Genomic DNA, 15,469 nt, shown 5'->3' on the forward strand with positions numbered 1-15,469 from the left:
AAGAGCACACACTACATCACATAGTAGCCAGGAAACCATCTCCACTATAATTCGCCATGATGTACAGAAGGGATCAGAACGCAGCACAGCAGTTGATGATAGAGTCAATGAGTTGGAGGAAGCTCTCCCCCACCTCCCCCTGTCCACAGGGATGTTCAGAATCATACTCAAGCTGTGGGGCACTGTTTGCTAAGACAGATGACCTATAGAGTCACCAAAGTAATAACATCTGGCTAGTTGGGGTGCAAGAAAAGGTGGAAGGGGGGACTCTGACATTTTTTTAAAAAAAATGGCTTCTGTATACCTTCAGCAAAGAGATCCTCACTCCTTTATTTGCAGTGGAGAGGCTACATAGAATCCCAAAGAGGCCTGGCCCAGTGGGTAGACCCCCTCAACCCATCCTAATTTAAATCTTCCATTATAAATACCAGAATATTATATTAAGGCAAGCAAGGAAGAAGCAAGGTATTCAGCTTGGTGGGTAGAAGATTTCAATCTTTCTGGATTTCTTTGGGGGAGTCCAGTGCAAACTATCCACTTTCTTGGACATAAAAAGGAGAATGAGGGTGCTGGAAATACAGAATTCTATTATTTTTGCCGCTGAATTGTATTCTTCAAGTCTCCCAATTAAGCCCTGAGATGGCTGGACACCCATGAACGTCAGATCCAGACACAAGGGACAAGAGGGCCTGAATTAAATATGAAATATTGAGATGGAATCTACCTTTCTGATATAATGGGGGGAAGCGCTGCTTGGGTTGTAACTTTGAATTGGAGTATAGGTGTCTTTCTTCCTCCCCCCATTTCTTTAACTTTTTGGGCCTCAGAATGGCGGTTTCTGTCAGTAATGAGATGAGCTCAGACCTAGAGTCACTGGCATCGGATTCTTACAACAATACAGAACAACAAATGGTGCTTTTAGTGCCCCATCACTTACGTTTAAGGACAGGATTACAACAGTTTGGGTGGCTGGACTTTTTTTTTGGGTGGGGCAGAGGGCAAAAGTTATCATAGTGTGCAATGGTAGTAGCTTCTTTTTAATCTTAAGAGTACTCAATCTGATTAATATCACAATGTCAAAGATGTTTGCATATATTATTGTGTTGTTTAAAAAATGGGCTTAATGGTCAAATTTATTTCATGGAACATTCATGGCTTGGGAGATTGTTCTAGAAGGCATGCAATTCTTGATTATATTAGGAAAGCTAGCCCTATGATCATAGGCATGCAAGAGACACATATGAAAAATAACTCCATTAATATTGCTAATATGGCACATTCCTACTTATGGTCCCCTGATGAGCCCTGATAACAGGAGGGGGCAAAACGCATAGGGACAAGGAACCTTAATATTGGCGGCTACTTCAACCAGATAAGTGATTTATCATGATCCATTTTTTTGCATTTTGATAAATAAACAGTCTATGATCTTTAAAGAAATCTTGGTTTTCTCTGTATGTTTCACCTCTAATTTATATATGGAAGGTGCTTAATTAACTGTCTGTTATCTTTTAAGAAATCTAATTTTTTACACCTTGTATCTGTATTTGTAAGGTGCTTAATATATTGTGTATGATCTAATAAGAAATCTCGTTTTTCCCTATATATCACACCTAAAAGGTGTATATATAGTGGTGGAGTCTTACTGTTTACATTGAAACACTTATGCACTTTATGGTACCCTTGGTTATGCTTCACATGTGAGGACAGCCATCTATATTTACAGAGGGTCTATATAAGTTGCATTATTATATGTTGGATAACCCTCAAGCATTACAAGATTTTCTAGACATTACTAGAAAGATCATAGACATCAAGTTCTATTTGTGTGCATGTTGGGTAATATTGATACAGGATTTAGTATTAGGGGATTGCAGGGAACTTAAGGGAAAGTTGATGTTGAGTGGGCGCCACATCGAATTTTAGGGTGTCATCCGCCGCTGTTAGGTATGCTGTCAGTATATCAGGGTATTTATAGAGTCAGTATCCTACATAACTCCCTGCCAATATTCCCCTCATCTAAAGACCTGGGAGGTGCTACTTGTATTTTTCTTTAAGAAATTATATTCTTTTAGGAATTTTTTTAATCCTAATATATTACAAATTACATTTTAAGAGTTGTTATTTTCTTTTTTTGGTTTATGCGATTAATATGTTACCAAGGTCTTGGATTGGGTATAGCCGGCATTCTGTACATTCTAATTATTCAAGTCGAGTCAGTCTCTTGGTGCATAAGAATATCCCATTTAAATACACAGACTACTTTAAAGATGATGAAGGTAGGTTTATTTGTGGACGCTGTGCAATATCTAATTTTCAATGTATTATTGTAGTAAGTTACATATGTGGCGCCCCTGAGGGTTCAGTCACCACAGAGGTACTGCACCTCCTCCTGAGGTGTGGTACCCCACTATTCAGGTAAGGTGGGACACCTGACCACACTCCAACACCTGCATCCCACACAACATAGTAGTGTAGCAAAGCACCCTTGGTGGCTCGCTGCTTGGAACACGAAGCGTGCTGGGAGGCGGGTAGAGTTTAGTTTGCACTAAAAGAGCAGGAAAAGGATAGGAATTAGTCAGTTTGGCACAGGAGTCTGACGAGGTCAGTCTGTGAAAGGAGATCCCCTGAGTGGGATGGATGAAGGAAGTGCTGCAGCCGACCTCAGTGATCTGGGTCCGCTGGCACAGGAAAGGAACATTAATAGAAAGCCTGACTCTCCATAAGAAGGAAAGGATTAGTATGGAACGTGAGGAGAAGAAGAGAACCAAGGATCAGGGTTAGAGGAGAACCCTTCCCAAGTTCTAAGCGCAAGGCCGGGGTCCAGTCCACGTGGTTGTATGGATACTAATGGTCTTGCAGCAGACACCGGAGGAATAGAAGTTGTCACCGCTTTATTCCCACACAAGACTTGGGGACACAACAGCATCGATAGTGAGCCGGGACTAGGTAGGAAGGAGTCCCCGAAGCAGGCTACAGCTGTCTGCCGTACAAGTTCATAGGAACATCTGACAGGAGGAACTCCAGTGTAACTCAGTACTGTGAGTACTTCACTAAAGGCGCTAAGAGGGAGACGTTCAGAAAAGGCACATATGTTGGCGGAGTGTTGGAAAGGAGTACTTCATCTTGCCTGGAAGTTGGCTGAGCTCCTGACCCAGAGGACACGGCACGGATGCGGGCTCTGGTGCCACAACAGACTGTGAGTAAAGCTTTGGAACTACATGCCCCGGTGTCCTCCACTTATTCCTGCGTCAACCTGCCCAGCACTGCTACATCCCCTGCGCCCGACACTACATCATCGAAGTGTCACTTCACCTACTCTGCCCTGGGACTACAGGGATGCCTGTGGAGGGCTATAACATCATTGCTGCACCACACCATCTGTCCCAGAGGATCTGTCTGCAGCGTCGGCTCAACATCTTCATTGCCGAACACCACAGGTGGCGTCACGACTCATTCATTCATAAACTCAAATCATCATAAGCACACTGAACATTCCCCCTTTTTTACAATGGGCGCCCAGGGCCATGGGTCGGGTCCCAGTTGCTGTGACAACTCCAATTAAAGCTCATCGGGCCTGGCACCGAGTACCCCACGGCCCTGGGAGGGCGACCCACATTCCTCCTCTCAAGAGAATTATAGGAAAACTTGCTAATTAGTCTGATGATGAACTCTGCAAATACCATAATCCGTGGTACAGAGAACACTGGCAAGCCAACGTTCTGCATGGTCAGAATACAGCTGCCTACTTCAGACAGGTTGCACTAGCCTGGGTCTTAACCCCCAACAATTAATTAAATCCACCCCCCCCTGCAGTCTTCAGTCTCACATCAGAAGGACAGCTTGATTCCCCTGGTGACCTAGTTCCATCCTGTGTGTTAAATAGATCACAATCACTTCTTTTCACTCTATGTCAACAACTGGCTTAAAGGCCCCGTCTCACATAGCGAGATCGCTAGCGAGATCGCTAATGCGTCACTGATTTTGTGACCCAACAGCGATCTCGCTACATGTGACACATAGCGGCGACCGGTCCCCCCGCTGGATATCGCTGATTGTGCTCGAATGTCCTGGGCCATTTTTTCATCGTTGGCGTCCCGCTGGTCAGCATGCATCGCTGTGTTTGACGCTGACGAGCGACCTCGGTGACGCAGAACTCAGGGACGCAGGCGGGAATCGTTCAGAATAGCTGCTGTGTGACAGCGCACCAGCGATCCTAACCAGGTCGTATCATTGTTGAGATTGCTGGTGCGTCGGTGAAGAGATCTGCCTGTTTGATATCTTACTAGCGATCATTTAGCGATGCACCAGCGATCCCTACCAGGTCGTATCGTTGTCGGGATCGCTGGTGCGTCGCTATGTGAAACGGGACCCAAAGCTACAGCTGCCTACTTTAGACAGGTTGGACCAGGTTTTCCTACTGTGAGCAGGTTGCGGGATGCAGTGATAAACAAGAGACAGATCAAGGGTTAACGTATTTACTTTAACAGAAATATACTTCACACAGGGAGTTAAGCAATTAAGCAGGGATATTACCGTAATGGAAGTAACACAGTGAAATATGAAGGGTGAAATATACAAGTGTTAAGGCTGAAACAAGTTCTTAAGGAATAACTTATCTGGTCAGACAACTTCCAGGTGGCGGATACAACAATGTGGAGCTGTGGCACAGACAGCAGTCAGCAAAGACTTGATCTGGTGAAGTCCTGATGTAAGCGAGGATCCGGTGAAGTCTTGACGGCAACAGTTGGTCTCTGATACCCTACGCAGGGTCCTTTAGTCCAGGGGTTGTAGTCTCGGGCAGCGTACGGGCCACAACGCAGTCTGAGCCTACTGTGGCTCGGAAGATATGGACCGGGGAGTCAGGGCACAGTTCACAGTCACGTACTTGGTTTCTCATAAGCGGTAGAAGCGCGGCACAATCAGTCCCAGAGTGTTTGGCACCCTGATTTGAGAGAGCCAATGGGCACACTCCACGTCTCTGTCCACAGTCTCCGTGGGTGGCCGCAGGGATTCTCAGGCGCGGGCCTGCCCTGCTACGGTGCTCGAGAGACTGAGCACTCCTCCCTGCCGCGCGCTGTCTGTTCCCGCCAAATCTGATTGCTTTTGCACGCGCTCAGCTCTCCCTGCGTTAGCCACACCCCCCGCTGCTAAGTGCAAAGGTTGGTCCTGTTCCTTAATCTTTGCCCCGGACAACAGAAGAGACAGCCCCCACAGTTCCTGACCCGGCACAAGAAAGGTACCCCCAGCCCAGTCCTTCTGCTTACACTACCTCTCCACCTGGCTTCAGCCACACTCTACTTGCATGTCCTGTTGGCTGACACTTATTTAGCTCCTGCAACAGAGCCATCATCTGGCCATATGAAACATTACAATATGACAGCAAAACATACAGTGGGGCAAAAAAGTATTTAGTCAGTCAGCAATAGTGCAAGTTCCACCACTTAAAAAGATGAGAGGCGTCTGTAATTTACATCATAGGTAGACCTCAACTATGGGAGACAAACTGAGAAAAAAAAATCCAGAAAATCACATTGTCTGTTTTTTTTTCATTTTATTTGCATATTATGGTCGAAAATAAGTATTTGGTCAGAAACAAAATTTCATCTCAATACTTTGTGATATATCCTTTGTTGGCAATGACAGAGGTCAAACGTTTTCTGTAAGTCTTCACAAGGTTGCCACACACTGTTGTTGGTATGTTGGCCCATTCCTCCATACAGATCTCCTCTAGAGCAGTGATGTTTTTGGCTTTTCGCTTGGCAACACGGACTTTCAACTCCCTCCAAAGGTTTTCTATAGGGTTGAGATCTGGAGACTGGCTAGGCCACTCCAGGACCTTGAAATGCTTCTTACGAAGCCACTCCTTCGATGCCCTGGTGGTGTGCTTTGGATCATTGTCATGTTGAAAGACCCAGCCACGTTTCATATTCAATGCCCTTGCTGATGGAAGGAGGTTTGCACTCAAAATCTCACGATACATGGCCCCATTCATTCTTTCATGTACCCGGATCAGTCGTCCTGGCCCCTTTGCAGAGAAACAGCCCCAAAGCATGATGTTTCCACCACCATGCTTTACAGTCGGTATGGTGTTTGATGGATGCAACTCAGTATTCTTTTTCCTCCAAACACGACAAGTTGTGTTTCTACCAAACAGTTCCAGTTTGGTTTCATCAGACCATAGGACATTCTCCCAAAACTCCTCTGGATCATCCAAATGCTCTCTAGCAAACTTCAGATGGGCCCGGACATGTACAGGCTTAAGCAGTGGGACACGTCTGGCACTGCAGGATCTGAGTCCATGGTGGCGTAGTGTGTTACTTATGGTAGGCCTTGTTACATTGGTCCCAGCTCTCTGCAGTTCATTCACTAGGTCCCCCCGCGTGGTTCTGGGATTTTTGCTCACCGTTCTTGTGATCATTCTGACCCCACGGGGTGGGATTTTGCATGGAGCACCAGATCGAGGGAGATTATCAGTGGTCTTGTATGTCTTCCATTTTCTAATTATTGCTCCCACAGTTGATTTCTTCACTCCAAGCTGGTTGGCTATTGAAGATTCAGTCTTCCCAGCCTGGTGCAGGGCTATAATTTTGTTTCTGGTGTCCTTTGACAGCTCTTTGGTCTTCACCATAGTGGAGTTTGGAGTCAGACTGTTTGAGGGTGTGCACAGGTGTCTTTTTATACTGATAACAAGTTTAAACAGGTGCCATTACTACAGGTAATGAGTGGAGGAAAGAGGAGACTCTTAAAGAAGAAGTTACAGGTCTGTGAGAGCCAGAAATCTTGATTGCTTGTTTCTGACCAAATACTTATTTTCCACCATAATATGCAAATAAAATGAAAAAAAAAACAGACAATGTGATTTTCTTAATTTTTTTTTCTCAGTTTGTCTCCCATAGTTGAGGTCTACCTATGATGTAAATTACAGACGCCTCTCATCTTTTTAAGTGGTGGAACTTGCACTATTGCTGACTGACTAAATACTTTTTTGCCCCACTGTATATAAACATTATTGATTGTATGATGCAGAGTTCATCATATAAGTGCATCATAGAAGTGTGTGGACTTATGGAAGAATTAATCCAGAATTTAATATGATGTATACAGAGTGTAACCTGCCATCTGCCACCATCGCACTCTAATCAACATGTCCATTTCTCTATTCTTCCTACAGGTATGTTACCCATCTTTTCCACATTGACTTTCTCATACTTCAGCCACTTGCAAACAATTTGGTACTTTACCCAGCTTTTCCACATTGACTTTCCCACACCTCAGCCTCTTGCAAACAATTTGGTACGTTACCCAGCTTTTCTACATTGACTTTCCCATGCCTCAGCCTCTTGCAAACAATTTGGTACGTTACCCAACCTTCCACACAGACTTTTCTTACTTCTGCTGCTAGCATTCGCTTGGTATGTCTTTCAACTAACCCCTGCTTTACCCCAATGCTATTTATGACCTTGTTTACTTTGGCTTGATGATATGCATTTGGTCCACTTTTAATTATGTGACCAAGATGAGCACAGACCACTCCCCTCTGCTTCACACCTGAATGCACTTTGTAGCAAATATATTGCAAACCATGCAAGACGTCAGTCTGCAGAACGCATCATATAAGTGCATCATAGAAGTGTGTGGAGTTATGGAAGAGTTAATTCAGAATTGAACCAGAAGGGAACGGAAGGTAACTGGATACTTAGTAACTGTAAACAATGTTTATGTTTGTCTTCACGCTGACACCTATAATCCTTCACTTGCCGCTAACCCCCCTAATCTGTTGTGAATTCACTTTCTGGCCTCCCTCTGGTTATTACTGAAGGTAGTGGAGCTAGTCTGATTGACAGAGGGGTTGCGAGTTCTCTTTCTGGGCTCCCTCTGGTGGTTACTGGAGGTAATGGAGCTGATCTGTTTGACGGAGGCTTGCCACCTGATAATGAGGATGACGATTGGAGATCTGGGGTTTCAGATTGGGATTTAAGACAGCCGACTCCCTCTATCCCTGCTGGTGATTTTCTTCCTGTGCCTCCTGAGGTCTGATGTCTCCAGCTCTGTCCCTGCATGTTCAGCTAAGAGGTTCATTTGCTATTCTGTTTGCATTTGATCTGGTTTTGTCTATCTCTGTTTTCTGCGGGTCAGCCAGCTCCGGCTGGGGCTGTGCTGAGTCACCGCCCATATGTTACTGCTTGTGCCAGTTTGTTTTGTCACCTGTTAGATTGGTCTCTTTTTGCTCTGATTTCAGAATATACCAGAGTGCTGATATAGTAGGGGGCGAAGTCGTGCGACTTCAGTGTTTTGTGCATCAGACGTGTTGGACATCTTGCAGGGTTTTTTGCGTGATTGCAGACTGTGTCTTTCCTTTCCTGTCCTGTCTAGTCAGTGTGGGCCCCATCATTTGCTCAGTCTATTTTCCTGCCTGCATTTGTGTTTTCATCTTGTCTCACTGACAATATATATTTGAGGGCTATCTATTCCTTTGGTGTCTGCTCTGAGGCAGTTTAGATTTCCCCTTTCTTGCTTTAGGCTTAGTTAGCTCTCCGGTTGTGCCGAGGCATCTAGGATCATCGTAGGTACGCTCCATGGCTACTGTTAGTTGTGTGGATAGGATCAGGGGTCTGCAATCCGCTTAGTTACCAACCTCTCTGGTTTTCTGTGGCTTAGCCTGGGCCTGCTCTCCTCCTCGGTGACCCATTCATAACACTAATCCCTACACCTAGTAAGGAACTTTCTATCTCTCCCTCCATCCTCCCCATCATCTCAACTCCTCCTCACAACTGTTCCTCAACATACAATCCTCTGTCTCCAAACACAGATTGCCCCCTCATGCCCTCTCCTGCTCCCACCTGCTATCATTCTCTTTGCTCCTCACTACTGGCAATATCTCTCCAAATCCTGGCCCGCCTCACCACATCCCCACAGTCATTTCTACCTCCCTTCCACGCTCTATCACAAATTTCTTTAACCTCTCTAACCTTATACCCATTCGCCCACCCCAACTTCCCCAGTCCCAGTAACAGGAGCTCTATGGAACGCTCACATTGTCTGCAACAAACTTTCCTACATCCATGATCTTTTCATTACTAACAATCTTTCTTTCCTCGCTATCACTGAAACCTGGCTCACCCCCTCTGACACAGTCTCTGCCGCTGCACTTTTATATGGTGGATTCCACCTTTCCCACACACCCCGCCCCAGCAGCAAGCATAGTGGAGGAGTTGTTTTTCTCCTGTCAGATAACTGCTCCTTCACCCACATCCCACTGCCACCCTCTGTTACCCTCCCTTCCTTTGAGGTGCACTCTGTGCGCATCTACTACCCCACCAACCTCCAACTGGCTGTCATTTACCGCCCCCCAGGGCCAGCCACCACCTTCTTTGACCACTTTACCACCTGGCTACTTCATTTCCTGTCAGCTGACATCACCACTATCATCATCGGTGACTTCAACATCCCCATTGACACTTCCCTCTCAGCTGCCATTAAACTTCTATCTCTCACTTCCTCCTTCGGCCTCGCTCAATGGTCTTCTGCAGCCACTCACAAAGATGGCCACACACTGGACCTCATCTTCACCCGCCTCTGCGCCCTATCTAACCTCTCTAACTCACCTCTACCTCTTTCTGGCCACAACCTGATTACATTAGCTTCCCTCTCCTCTCCAGGTCAACAATCCCCACCCCACAAGTTTGCACACTAGCAGAAATCTCAAACACCTCGATCTACACTCACTCTCTGAATCTCTTCTTCCTCTTACAGACATATGTTCCTTACACAATGGGGATGCCGCTGCCACTTTGCATAACACCACAATAGCTGCAGCTAGAGTTGAGCGAAACGGGTCAGTCAAATTCATAAGTTGCCGACTTTCGCTTAAGTCGGATTTCATGAAACAAAACCTGACGAGGTCGGTGACCAGAGCGTAAAAGTTGCGTTTCAAATGATGCTTCCAGCGCTCTTTTTCAGCCAATGATGGAGGACACACACGGTGGGCAACGCGATGACATGGGCATCAGTCACCACCATCTTTGAGAAGGGCATGCAAGTGATTGGCTTGCTTTGTGTGGAGTCACAGGGGCTATAAAAGGGCGTGCACGCTGACCGCCATCTTACTTCTGCCGATATTAGCATTAGGGAGAGGTTTCAGCTGCTGATTCTGAATAAGGGAGAGCGTTAGGCAGGGAAGAAAAACAAAAAACTGCTTCTGCTGTTAGCAATTTCCACTGTGCAACACAACAGTTTGTGTGCAGTGACAGGGGAGGCTATATTTTTTGTACATCAGCTCTGTTGGTTATTAGGCTGCCTTATAAGGCTCCCTGATAGCTGCATTGCTGTTTGCACACTGCTGTGCAAACTGCTTTTTTAAAAGCAAAAATACTTTTCTTCCTCTTTTCTGCACAGTTACCAAACGTTCATTTTTCCACACTTTTGTGTGCAGCAGTCCTGCTTATTAGGCTGCCTGCTGCCATACTTGGACTGAGAGCATCATTGTCAGCCTCCTAAAATCTCTAGGGAGCTTCCAATTCTCCCCAATACTATATACACACCTTGTACTTTGTCATACACCAGCCAATTTCAGCCTGTTAAATTGAGGTGTAATCTATAGTGGGCCTGAGATAATAGTTCAGCCTCCTAAAATCTCTAGGGAGCTTCCAATTCTCCCCAATACTATATAAATCTTGTACTTTGTCATACACCAGCCAATTTCAGCCTGTTAAATTGAGGTGTAATCTATATTGGGCCTGAGAAAATAGTTCAGCCTCCTAAAATCTCTAGGGAGCTTCCAATTCTCCACAATACTATATACACCTTGTACTTTGTCATACACCAGCCAATTTCAGCCTGTTAAATTGAGGTGTAATCTATAGTGGGCCTGAGATAATAGTTCAGCCTCCTAAAATCTCTAGGGAGCTTCCAATTATCTCCAATACTATTTACACCTTGTACTTTTTACTTTGTACTTTTGTACCTTGTACCTTGTTTTACAGTACCATATAGCTGGTGGTATTTTGGGTACATTTTTCCAAAAATGAGGAAGTGTGGTGGAAGAGGCCATGGTACTCTGTCCCCCCCTGTCACGGGGGTTGCCAGCTGGTACTGATGGTGGTGGGGGTGGTGGTGCATCTGCTGGTAGTGGCAAAAGCACAATAGCGCCCAAGGCAGGAGGTGTTGAGCCTGCGTCATCGTCTGGCTCCACAAGGCCTCGAAGGCTCCCTTTTCTGGGAGTAGGTAAACTTCTTTTAAAGCCGGGGTTTCAGGAACAAGTTTTTGCTTACATTGCTGACACAGCCTCCAGCTCTATCGCCTCCTCTTCTGAAGTTGCAAAAAATAAAAGCACTGAGTCGCCAGTGGAGGCTCCTGGTCAGGAACAACACTTTTCCTTGTGTCCTTCACCCCTACCAAAAGTGAAGGATGCGGCAGGCCACACTACAGATTACTCAATGGAGCTCTTTTCACATACCATGCCTGGGTTACCAAGTCAAATCGTGAATTCCCCAGTCCAAGATGAATCGGACATGGAGTGCACTGATGTACAGCCACTGCTAGATTTTTCTGCTGGTACATTCACTCAGAGCACTACATTGTCCTCGCAGTGTACTGAGCCAGAATCTGACCCTGATGAAACTCAGGTGCCCCTTCCCGCATACTATACCACCTTACACGGTGACACAGAGGAAGGTGCACATGAAATTGAAGAGGAGGTGATGGATTACCCAGTTGTTGACCTAGATTGGCATCCATTGGGGGAAGAGGGTGCCGCTGCCAATAGCTCAGAAGAGGAGGAGGAGGATCCGCAGCAGGCATCAACATTGCAACAGCTGTTATCTGGCAGGCCCGTAGCAGTCCAAAAATGGTTTACCAAAACCCAAAGAGTTGCAGGACAGCTTGGCCAGACGGTCAAATTAGCACAGCGTGCAAGGCCTCAAAATGTCTTCCATAGTAGGAAGAGTGCAGTGTGGCACTTTTTTGAACAAAATCCTAATGATCAGGCAAAGGTTATCTGTTAGAAGTGCGCAAAGACCTTTAGCCGATGGAAAAATATGAGAAATTTGAATACCAGTTGCATGCTTAGACATTTAACCACCATGCACTTGCAAGCGTGGACAAACTACCAAATCTCACGTACCGCATGTGCACCTGTTCTGAATAAAGGTAGTCAGCAACGCTACATCGCTTCCCCCACTGTAAGCCCACTGGTTAGCACACCACCAGCAGCAAATGTTGAGGTGTCATCGCAAGGCCAAAGCAGTCAGGGTATCACAATGTTATTGCTACGAAAGACTGAATCTAGGCTATCAGCAAGACCACCAACACCATCACCATCACCAACCCTCTCTCAGTCCGCCATGTCCACCGCTAGTTCCACCATATGCAGCTCTCAAGTCCAGCTCACCCTACCAGATACTCTCAGTAGGACAAGAAAGTACTCATCCTCTCATCCGCGTACACAGTGCTTGAATGCCCACATTGCCAAACTAATCTCGTTAGAGATGATGCTCTATCGGTTGGTTGAAAGCGAAGCTTTCCGCGAGCTCATGGCCTACGCAGTACCACGCTATGACCTACCCAGTCAGCACTTCTTTTCTCGAAAAGCCATCCCAGCCCTCCACCTGCATGTGAAAGACCGCATTGTCCATGCACTCAAGCAATCAGTGAGTGGAAAGGTGCACCTCACAACAGATGCAAGGTCCAGTAGGCATGGCCAGGGCCATTACGTGTCCATCACTGCGCACTGGGTTAATGTGGTGGATGCAGGGTCCACAGGGGACAGCGGCGGTGGGACAGTGCTGCCTAGCCCACGGTATAGGAAACAGTTGGCTGTAGGCGTTCAACCCTCCTCCTCCTCCTCCAGAAGCGAAAGCTCTTCCACAGAGCGCAGTCGCACGAGCACTCCATCCGCAGCTGCCAGTGTTGCACACGAGGTGTCCCACTATCGAACAGCTAGTGGTAAGCGTCAGCAGGCTGTATTGAAGATGATGTGTTTGGGTGACAACAGACATACCGCGGAGGTACTGGCCGACTACTTGCAGCGACAAACTGAGTCATGGCTGGGCAGTCTACATCTTGAGGCAGGCAACGTAGTTAGTGATAACGGCTGGAATTTTGTGGCAGCCATAGCCCTTTCAAAACTCAGACACATACCTTGCCTGGCTCACACCTTGAACCTGGTGGTGCAGTGCTTCCTCAATAATTATCCGGAGTTAACAGCCCTGCTCCATATGGTGCGAAGACTGTGCTCGCACATCCGCCGGTCGCCCGTACACTCCAGTCGTATGCAGATGCTGCAGCGATTGCTCCACCTTCCCAAGCACCGCCTAATTATCGACGTTGCAACAAGGTGGAACTCCACCCTGCACATGGTTCAGAGGCTGTGCGAACAGAGGCAGGCTGTAATGCATTTGTGGGAGGATACACGGGCAGGCAGTTTGAGGGCAGACATGGAGTTGTCGGGTGTGCAGTGGTCAAAGCTGAAAGACCTCTGTAAAGTCCTTCAGTGTTTTGAGGAATGTACACGGCTGGTAAGCGCAGACGACACCATAATAAGCATGAGCATCCCACTTATGCATCTGCTCATGCAAACTTTGATGCACATTAACGAGCAGGCGTCTGCAGCCGAGGAGGAAGGGGAGGAGGGAAGCCTTGATGACAGTCAGCCATTGTCTGCTCAGGGAACTCTCCTAGATGAGGTGGAGGAAGAAGAGGAAGAGGAGGAGGATGTTGGGGTGATTATTTAGGGGAGGAGGATGCTTCTAAGGGGCAAGAGAAAATGTTGGCATGGGAAGGTCAGGTACAGGGTTTGTGCGTGACTGGAGGGATGTTGATTTACCAGAAAGTGCTCCTGCACCCAGCACTCGCAGTGCATCATTGACACCATGAACATTGGCCCACATGTGTGATTATGCCTTGCAGATCCTAAAAAGGGACCCCCGCATTGCCAAAATGATGAACGATGACGACTACTGGTTGGCCAGAATCCTGGATCCACACTATAAATTCCAAAACATCATGCCACAGGAGAACCTAGAGCTAATATTGGCTAACAAACAAGCAACTCTGGTAAACCATTTGTTGGAGGCATTCCCAGCACACAGCGGCGGTGATGGTTCTCCCACGAGCCGTAGGGGGCAACATGGAAGAGGTGTTCGTGGTGCACACAGCCGAAGTGGCGTTGGACACAGGGGTTTCATGACCATGTTGTGGACTGATTTTTCAAGTCCCACTCACACGACTGGTAATACTGCATCGATTGAAAGTTACAGGAGACAGCAGTTGTCAACTATGGTTACAAACTACTTCTCCTCCCATATCGATGTTCTCCCTCACAGGTCATTCCCCTTTGACTATTGGGCCTGTAAACTGGACAACTGGCCTGAATTGGCACAATATGCCTTACAGGAGCTCGCTTGCCCTGCTGCTAGTGTGCTATGCGAAAGAGTCTTCAGTGCTGCTGGATCAATCCTGACAGAAAAAAGGACCCGTCTGTTGACCCAAAATGTTGATGATCTAACCTTCATTAAAATGAACCATGCATGGGTTTCAAAGGATTTTGTCCCACCCTCCCCTGCTGACACGTAGGTTGCCAGAAAAATGGCTTGCTTTTGTCCTCCTCTTCCTCGGACTTTTCCAATTCCTCCATTTTCAGCTGCTGAATGTCCAACATCAACATATGCCATTTTTTCAACCTCCCTAACTGGGCTGCCTCCCCCCCAGGGCCGGGGTCACCACCTGGCGCACACACCCATGCGAGTGCCGTTGCCCTGGACAGGTGGGTGGGCCCACTCTTGGGCGATGGCACTGGCACAGGGTCCCTCATAGTACAATCAAGTGTCCCTGACGGTGGGGGTGCACACCCGCCATCAGACACACCAGCGTACTATGAGGGGCCCTGTGCCAGTACCGCCACCCACGAGTGGGCCCCCCTGCTGGCTCAGGGCCCCAGCACTTGCAATACTTACCTCTCCCTGCTCCACCGCTGTGTAGTCTGGGCTGTTAAATCCTTCACTTGGACTGCCAATACAAATTTGGTGAACTGATAGATGATGGTTAAGTCATAGCTATGCCCTGTCCTGCTGGGCTCTATCTTCAGATGATCAATGGCTTCCATTTGTTATGGACGCCGACTCACAATGAGATGCAGTGGTGGTTTATCATCAGCTTCCACGGTTTTCCTACTCACAGACGTGTGACATTCCTGCCCACATTTTTAAATGTGTCCTCTCATGCCAATCCAATAGAATCGCCTACGGCCTGTGGCTTCTGTCTTTTGCACTCCAAAGTTACCTGACAGATCATGATAGGCAGTGAGGACAATGTCTACATCTCTCCCTGTGATCACAATTTGATGGAGATGAGTAACGGTGATGGGATCCACGGTACTGCGATACAGCAAACTTTTCTTCACAAGAACTGTTTTCGCTGTCTCCACAGACAAAGTAATTGAGGGTCAGCATCGCCTCTGAGAATTCTCCCG

The sequence above is a fragment of the Dendrobates tinctorius genome, unplaced genomic scaffold, assembly GCF_039654945.1.
Source record: "Dendrobates tinctorius isolate UK_male_01 unplaced genomic scaffold, ASM3965494v1 ptg000064l, whole genome shotgun sequence".
Classification (NCBI taxonomy): Eukaryota; Metazoa; Chordata; class Amphibia; order Anura; family Dendrobatidae; genus Dendrobates; species Dendrobates tinctorius.